Source organism: Protopterus annectens, chromosome 5.part0, assembly GCF_019279795.1.
Source record: "Protopterus annectens isolate FY-2018-M chromosome 5.part0, PAN1.0, whole genome shotgun sequence".
Lineage (NCBI taxonomy): Eukaryota > Metazoa > Chordata > Ceratodontiformes > Protopteridae > Protopterus > Protopterus annectens.
In genome coordinates, this window is record NC_056735.1 from 100,109,899 (window position 1) to 100,117,648 (window position 7,750).

The window sequence follows — 7,750 nt, forward strand, 5'->3', positions numbered from 1 at the left end:
TATTCTTCTAACAGTTTATATATGTTTAAGTACATATTTTTCTAGCATTCTGTATATGTTTAAGTACATATTCTTCTAACATTCTATATATGTTTAAGTACATGTTTTTCTAACATTCTGTATATGTTTAAGTACATATTTTTCTAACACTCAGGCAGCATATAAGGGACCTGCCTAATAAACCTTTGATTCCTGTATCAATCTGGTGCTGCACTGGGTGGATGCACCCTGGTTTCCCAGTGAACATGTCCCCAAACTCCGGTAACACTACTTAGATTTCTCAAACCTCGGTAGGAGATAGCTGCTGAGGCATTGCTATCCCATCCACTGAGGTGTCAGTCTGGGCCTCACTGAGGAGATCAATCACCAGATCTCCCTCAGACTCCTCCTGCAATCCACTGCAAATACTCAGCACAAGGGCCTCCCTATCATGGTAAGGTTTTGTCATGTTAACATGGTACAATTTGTGACCCTGCTACCTGCCTAGCTGTTCCACCTTCTAGTCAATATCACTTACCTTTCTTACCACCTTGTAGGGTTCCATTCCTGGCTGCTTGCAGCTTGATGTGTCTGACAGGAAAGAGAACCATTACCTGCTGTCCTACAGCATACTCTCTAGCTCAAGCATTCCTGTCATCCTGTCAACCTTTTTCTGTTGTTGGGCTTCTGCCAGGTTTTCCTGGACCAAGTCCATGAGTTCCCTGAGCCTTGTCCTGAGGTTTAGGGCATATACCACAACAGATTCCTTGTGGGATTCACACTCACCTTCCCACTCATCTCAAATTAAATCTAGAGGCCCCCTTACCCTATGCCCATACAACAACTCAAAAGGTGAAAAACATGTGTATTCCTGGGCAAACTCTCTGTAAGAAAACAACAGTTGGGGCAACTATTTGTTGCACTCCCTCTTAAACTGGTCTGCAAATGCCAGTAGCATGCACTTGATTGTAGAGTTTAACCTCTCAACAAGACCATTAGTCTGGGGATGGTAGAGGTGGTCTTTAGGTGCTTCACCCCACAATACTTCCACAGACAAGCTAGCAGGTCTGACATGAAATTGGCACCTCAGTCAGGCAGTATTTCTTTTGGGAAACCTACCCCACAGATAATCTCTACCAAAGCATTTGCCACCTTTTCTGCCTCAATGGAGGACAAAGCCACTGCCTCAGGGTATCTTGTAGCATAATATACTACCACTAGGATATAATTTTTCCCTGTGGAACTTGGGGTACTCAGAGGCCCGCAATATCCATATCCACCCTCTGAAATGGATCCTCAATCACAGGCAAATGCATCAAAGAAGCTCTCATCTTGTCTCCTGCCTTGCCTACCTTTTGGCACTGCTCATAGGTTCTGCAGTACCTTGTTACATCTCTGGAAATCCAGCCCAATAGAAGTTCTGCATAATATGTCTCTTTGTACATTTTATGCCCAAATGACTTGCTAAAAGAATATCATGGGCTATGGCTAGAAGTGCCAGACAGTAGTCTCTAGGCAGTACCAACTGCTGTATTCTCTCTCCTTCTAGTCCTCACTTAAGGGTGCACTCTCTATACAGTAATCCTTTGTCCCAGTATACAGATTCCCCCTTCCATTGAGAATCAGGTGACTCAGCTACCTGCCTCAGGCCTTGCAGTGTAATGTCTGAGAGCTGAGCCTGTCTGAACTCTCTCTTCATAACCCTTCCCAGTTCCCCTTCCACAGGAAGTCTGGCATCCTCTGACAGTGGTGCCTCACTATCAGCCTAGGTACTACTACTTACCTCTACCTTTGCAGTCACACTGTCCAAAGGAATATCAGTACCCACAAGCAACTCTGGCTCACCTCCAGTTTCACAGCTACAGAGTAGCTCCCTCCCAGAAGTAACCACCTCACCAGTCCTGGCTGCAAGTATGTGGTCTGTCTCGAAGCCTGACTGCATGTAACTCCATTAACACATAGTTCTGCATCATCAAAATCCTTCCCTATCAGGACATCTGCAGGACAGTAGTTTAGTACCCCTGTTGTCTCAATACAACCTACTATTGGCAATTTCTCTTTCCCACTTATTAGTTCCATCACCTCCTGTTCCCCACCTTCCCTCCATGGGCATAAGTATGCTACATGGTCCCACTGGTTGCATTCAAAACATTTAACCCTAGGTCCTGATTGTGTACCTGGATGAGTGGCTTCCCCTGCTACTGGGAGATTCTGTTGGGGCAGTTTGGGCTGCCCACCATGGGTTCCTGTAGACCCATGAGCAGTACTGGAGGTCCCTTTCCTGTGCAGGGATGCTCTGCTTGCTAGATATAGGTTTTCCTTCTTCCCCAATTCCTCTGATGTAGCACATTGTCTATCAGCTAAGCAGATACTCATGTGTTCAGGCAAAGTGCTAAGGGATTGTTCCCTCACCCAAAGGTCTGCCAGCCCTCCATAAGTGGTGACCTGACATCCATTCACCCACCTTCATCTGCCTTGCGTCGGTGCTCATGATTCTTTTTCCTAGAAGTGTCAGGTGTTTGCTTAAAAAATTCTAGCAAGCAATTCTTAACAGCAGTATAATTTTTGAAATCGCTGTCTGACAGTGTGGAAAATACATTTACAACTTTACTGTGGAGTAAGGGGGTCAGGAACTGTACCCAGAGCCTTTTGGTCAACATCATACTGTTTACATACCCTCTCAAACATATGAATGGAACTATCAAAATTATCCCCCTCTGTAAACTGCGGAAGAAATTTACTGACCTTTTGTGCTTCTGGGGTCTGGTTACTCCCTTCCCCATCACCTCCATGACTCTGTCAAAGAGTCAGCATCTCCTTTTTATGCTGCCTTTGCCTCTCTTTCACCTCAGCTTCCAGGCATAGCAGTTACTCATTCTCCTCAGCCTGTAGATGGCTCAGTCTTGCTGCTGCTTCTGTTTCCAAATGCCTGGCCTCCAACTCAAGTCTCTTTAGTTCCAGATGGATTTTTAAGTTCTCTGCAGTAAGGTTGAGTTGTCCATTCTCTGAGTGTTGTACATCTCCACGGCCAGTCTGATTGTCCTCCTGACTACTGTTTTCTGATGCAGCTGTGACCAGAACTGCAATCATGTCTGCCTTAGTCAGGTTTCCATGCACCAGGCCCTTAGCCTGCTACACCTCAGCCAACTGGCTCCTTGACAGCTTGTCATACTCCTCTTCTGACATGCTTGCCTGCTTTCCCTGACTGACTAATCTAACAAAAGAAATAAAACAATTGTGATCTGAACTCTGAATATTCTCTGCATGGCTGATTTAGAGTACAAAAACACCTTCAGTGATCACTGTACACAAGCTACAGGAATTTACTATCCACACCACTACAAGCCAATAGCCAACCAATTAATATGTGATGCCCGTGCACTAGCCCAGTAATCAAGAAGCCTCAATCCTCACCACTAAAATCAGTGAGGGGTGCCCAGATTGGGAAGCATAACAAATACACAGACAGTAAAGTACAATTTCCCTTAAGAGAACACAGAGATCACAGTCAGTAAGTCTGGGGCTGGTTTCTCCTTTTCTCTCCAGATCCCCAATAAGACTCCCACTGGCACAGCTATGGGGTACAGATCTCAGTGAAGTAGTCAAGCCAAAACCTCCAGTGCTCTCTCTGTCCAACCAGCTTTATGTTCCTGCTCAAGTACCTGACACACAAACACACACACACACACACACACACACACACACACACACACACACACACACACACACACACACACACACACACACACACACACACACACACACACACACACACACACACACACACACACACACACACACACACACACACACACACACACACACACACACTTTGAGATTTGTTTTATATACAAACACACAGTTCTGGGGAAGGCTGGCACAGGTTCTCCAGTTATCACCCTTCCTGTCAGGCTATAAGGTAATAATCCCTGCACCAACTACTCTTATCAGCTACTAAAAAGGGCCTTACCAAAGGGTGTCCAATTATTACTGTGCAATATTATTATCCAATTAGTAAGTGTGACAAACAGCAAGGCTTATTTAGAGTGGCTTTGTACAGTATCACTATATACATGCAATATACTCTAGAGCTTAAATTATCTCTACAGAAAACAGCCACAATTGAAAGGATTTAAAATATTTAATAATAAATAACAAAAAACACAAGACAAAGCTTCTCAATTCAACACAGTGCTAGTCAAGAATTCAGAAATCACAGGAAAATGCTTAAAATAATACTGTAGAATAGTCTGACACAAATATAGGAAACAGCTACACTAAATCTGATTAAATTCCTATCAAACTCTAAGAGCAATCACAGTTCTAAATAAACATATATAGAGCAAAGGCAGAGTACTTGTGAGTGGTCACTTCTTCAGACAGAATCCAAAATGCTCTGATTCTCTCTCTCTCTGAGAAAGTCTTAAAAATAATACATCACTGCTGACTCATTTTAGATTACATCATTCTTCTCTGGTTCCCAGGCTAACAGAAACTCAGAGTTTTAACATTTCTTTGATCTTGCACTTGTCCAGGAAACTACAGCAATAAAAGACATTATATATGTAGCAATTAATTCTGGTCTCAAAACAATAGAAGGAATTCCTCAGTCCAGAGATTATGTCTCCAAGCTTTGAGATCAAACAGTCATACAATGCTTGACTTATCAGCTTTCTTCCAGCAGAGTGCACTGTGGTTACATTTTTGAAGTTCAACATTTAACAGTTTTCTTACATTTAAGAGGACAAGCCTGTGGATTATATTCATATTTACAATGACAAAAAAATATTTACAAAATTCTATCTAGCTAGGCTGGCAGCCATCACATATCTTCACAGTTCTCATTTAATATAGCCTTCTCCAGCTCTGAGCTTACAGGTTTAATTGCCTCCTGTTTAGCCTGGTTATTTTTAATGAGCAGTCTTGTGAGGTTGTAGCTAGCATTAGTTAAGGTATCAAACCATTCAGCTATCAGTGTTTCATCCATATTATTCCACACAGGTTTCTTGTTAAGGTGCAGCCCCCTTAGCCAGTTATATCTTATCTAGACTTTGTTGTAACTAAATTTGCTCCAAAAATAGTCCTTTCATGTGTTTCAGTTATTTTTCTAGTTCATTAAAAGAGTCAAAAATGTTCATACCTGGGTTATGAACTTCCTTAACATTACTGTTCCCTAGAGTAATCCTGTCAACATCATTCTTCACCCAGGTAAGTGCTGCCAGCAAGTCCAATAGTCTGCCATTTTCCATGTTAAAGTCTCAATGGTGGAAAAATCACACACACACTGCAGTCCAAGGGGACAGATGAATGGATAAAACACTGTGAAGATCTCACAGTGTATAACTGTAAAAAGAAACATCTGTGGTATCCATTGAAGTCTCAGAAAACCCAGTATGCAAACTATACTGGGTCAAAAACAGACCAAGCAGAAATTTTGCAATGTGGAAGCTGTGAAGTTCACTCCTTGAAATATGTTATGCACTACAATCCCCCTCAAATGTAAAATAAAAAAATATTTCTATCATAAGCACCATATTTCTCTCAAAATATTCATCTTAAACCTACTACTTCCAGGTGACATTCACTCCAACCCAGGACTTGACCACATCTCCTCACTTGCTGCTTACTCCTCTCATCCTCCAATCTCCTCTCCCAGCACAACCTCTCATTCTCTCAAACTCAAATCCATTAAAACCCTATCATCTCATTTCATGCGTGGATCTCACTACACATCCCAGATATTCTCACCCTTTCTAAAACATGGCTTAAGCCTCACAAATCCAACTCAGAACTTTTCCCTCAGGCTGCAACATCTTCTGGCAAGACAGACTAGGCAAAAAAGGTAGAGGTGTTACCATTCTCTACTCTAGTCAGCCCTCCTTCTACATTCTACCAATCTCTCCTCCTAACGTCCACCCTGCTGAAGTTCTCATTGTCAACTGTAACTGAACAATCACAAAAAAAATAGCTATAGCATCTATTTATATCCCCCCAGGCAGCAAAATCCTTGTCTTGGAGCACCTTCTCTTCTGGATCTCTCAACCATCTCTTATGAAACAGTTGTCTTGGGTGATGTTAACATTGACTGGACTGTCCTTAACACTGATTCCCCCAACACCTCTATTAACCTCTATGGTTTCTCCCAGCTAATCACAACCCCTACTCATCTAAATAAACAATCCAATCCTGGCTCTACTCTAGATTCGGTCCTCACCTCCATTTCTTACCTCTGTCACAACCCCTCCACCCTACCTCATACCCTAAGTGATCACCATCCCACCTGTATACTTAGACACTCTCCTCAACTACACACATTCCAGCAATACAATGACTGCCATAAACTTTCTAATTTCAATGCAGATACCTCAAACCACTTGCTCTTCTCTGCTAATTGGTCCTTCCTTTATTACCTCCCCTTGGAGGATGCAGTCATGGCATTCAACAATATTATTCTAGACACACTTAACTCCTTCACCCCTTCAGGAAAATAAGAATCAAAAGTCACTCTGCCCCCTGGTTAGCTAAAGACACTAGAACCTTTATGATCAGGAGGGACTCTGTGTGGAAAAAATGGGAAAAAAATCCAAATCTTCCGCCGATCTTCAAACCTATACAGAACTCCGTAATTTAACCAAAAAAAAAAGTCACCCTCAGCAAGCAGAACTTTTTTTAAACCACTGAGCAACCCCCACACCAACTCCCCAAAATTCTGGCAATCTATTAAGCTGCTACATCCTGTTACCTCTTCCTCACCCAACTTTTGTCCAACTAGGTCTTCCACAGATACAGCTGCCTTTCTAAATTCTTCTTCATTGACTCTATCCATAATCTAACTAAAATGATACTATCACCAACCCCACCCCATCTACTCAAATATCATCGTTTTTCTTTTAAACCCATCCCCACAACTTATATCAAATCACTTCTTGTCAAACTTAAAACATGTTCACCATCAATCAACAACCTTCCTCCTCAATTTTCTTAAAAATGGCTGCCAATTCTATCACTTACCCCTTCTCAGTTTTAGTAACTAGATCCATCAAAGAAAATATAGTACCTGACATCTGGAAAACTGTTGTCATATCACTACACAAATGCAGTATCTCAATTGACCCATCAAATTTTAGACCAATTACCATCTTATTTCCCCTAGCAAAATTCCTAGAAAAAACATTTTCATAAACAGCTCCTCAGTCACCTTCTGCTTGAAAATCTCCTTTCTGCTACACAGCATGTTTTTACCCAAACACAGTACAGGTACTGCTTTGACATTAATCACAAACTCTATCTCCTACAATAATAAGCTAGTCTCTTCCCTGTTTCTGGACCTCTCCAAAGACTTTGACACTGTCTCATGCAGACTATGTCTATCCAAACTAACTACCTTTAATATCTCTAAATCTGTACTTCCATGGTTCTCCAGCTACCTCTCTAATGGATTCCAAGCAGTTAAATGGTAATCTAGTTTCTCTCCCTTCTTACATATACAGACAGGCATACCACAAGGCTCCATCCATGGACCCCTACTATTCAATATCTTTATTAATGACTTCCACTCTTCCTCTCCACTTTCTTCAGTTATACAGTATGCTGACAATTCTACAGTCATCTCCTGCTCTGACAATATCTCCCATCTTCACACCCTCACCCAAGAGTCTCTGCACTTAATCAAAAAAAATGGTTAACTTCCAACCAACCTCTACTCAACCCTGAGAAAACTAAACTTCTCCTATTCATCCCCAAACCTCTCCAATAAATATGAGTTTGTTCA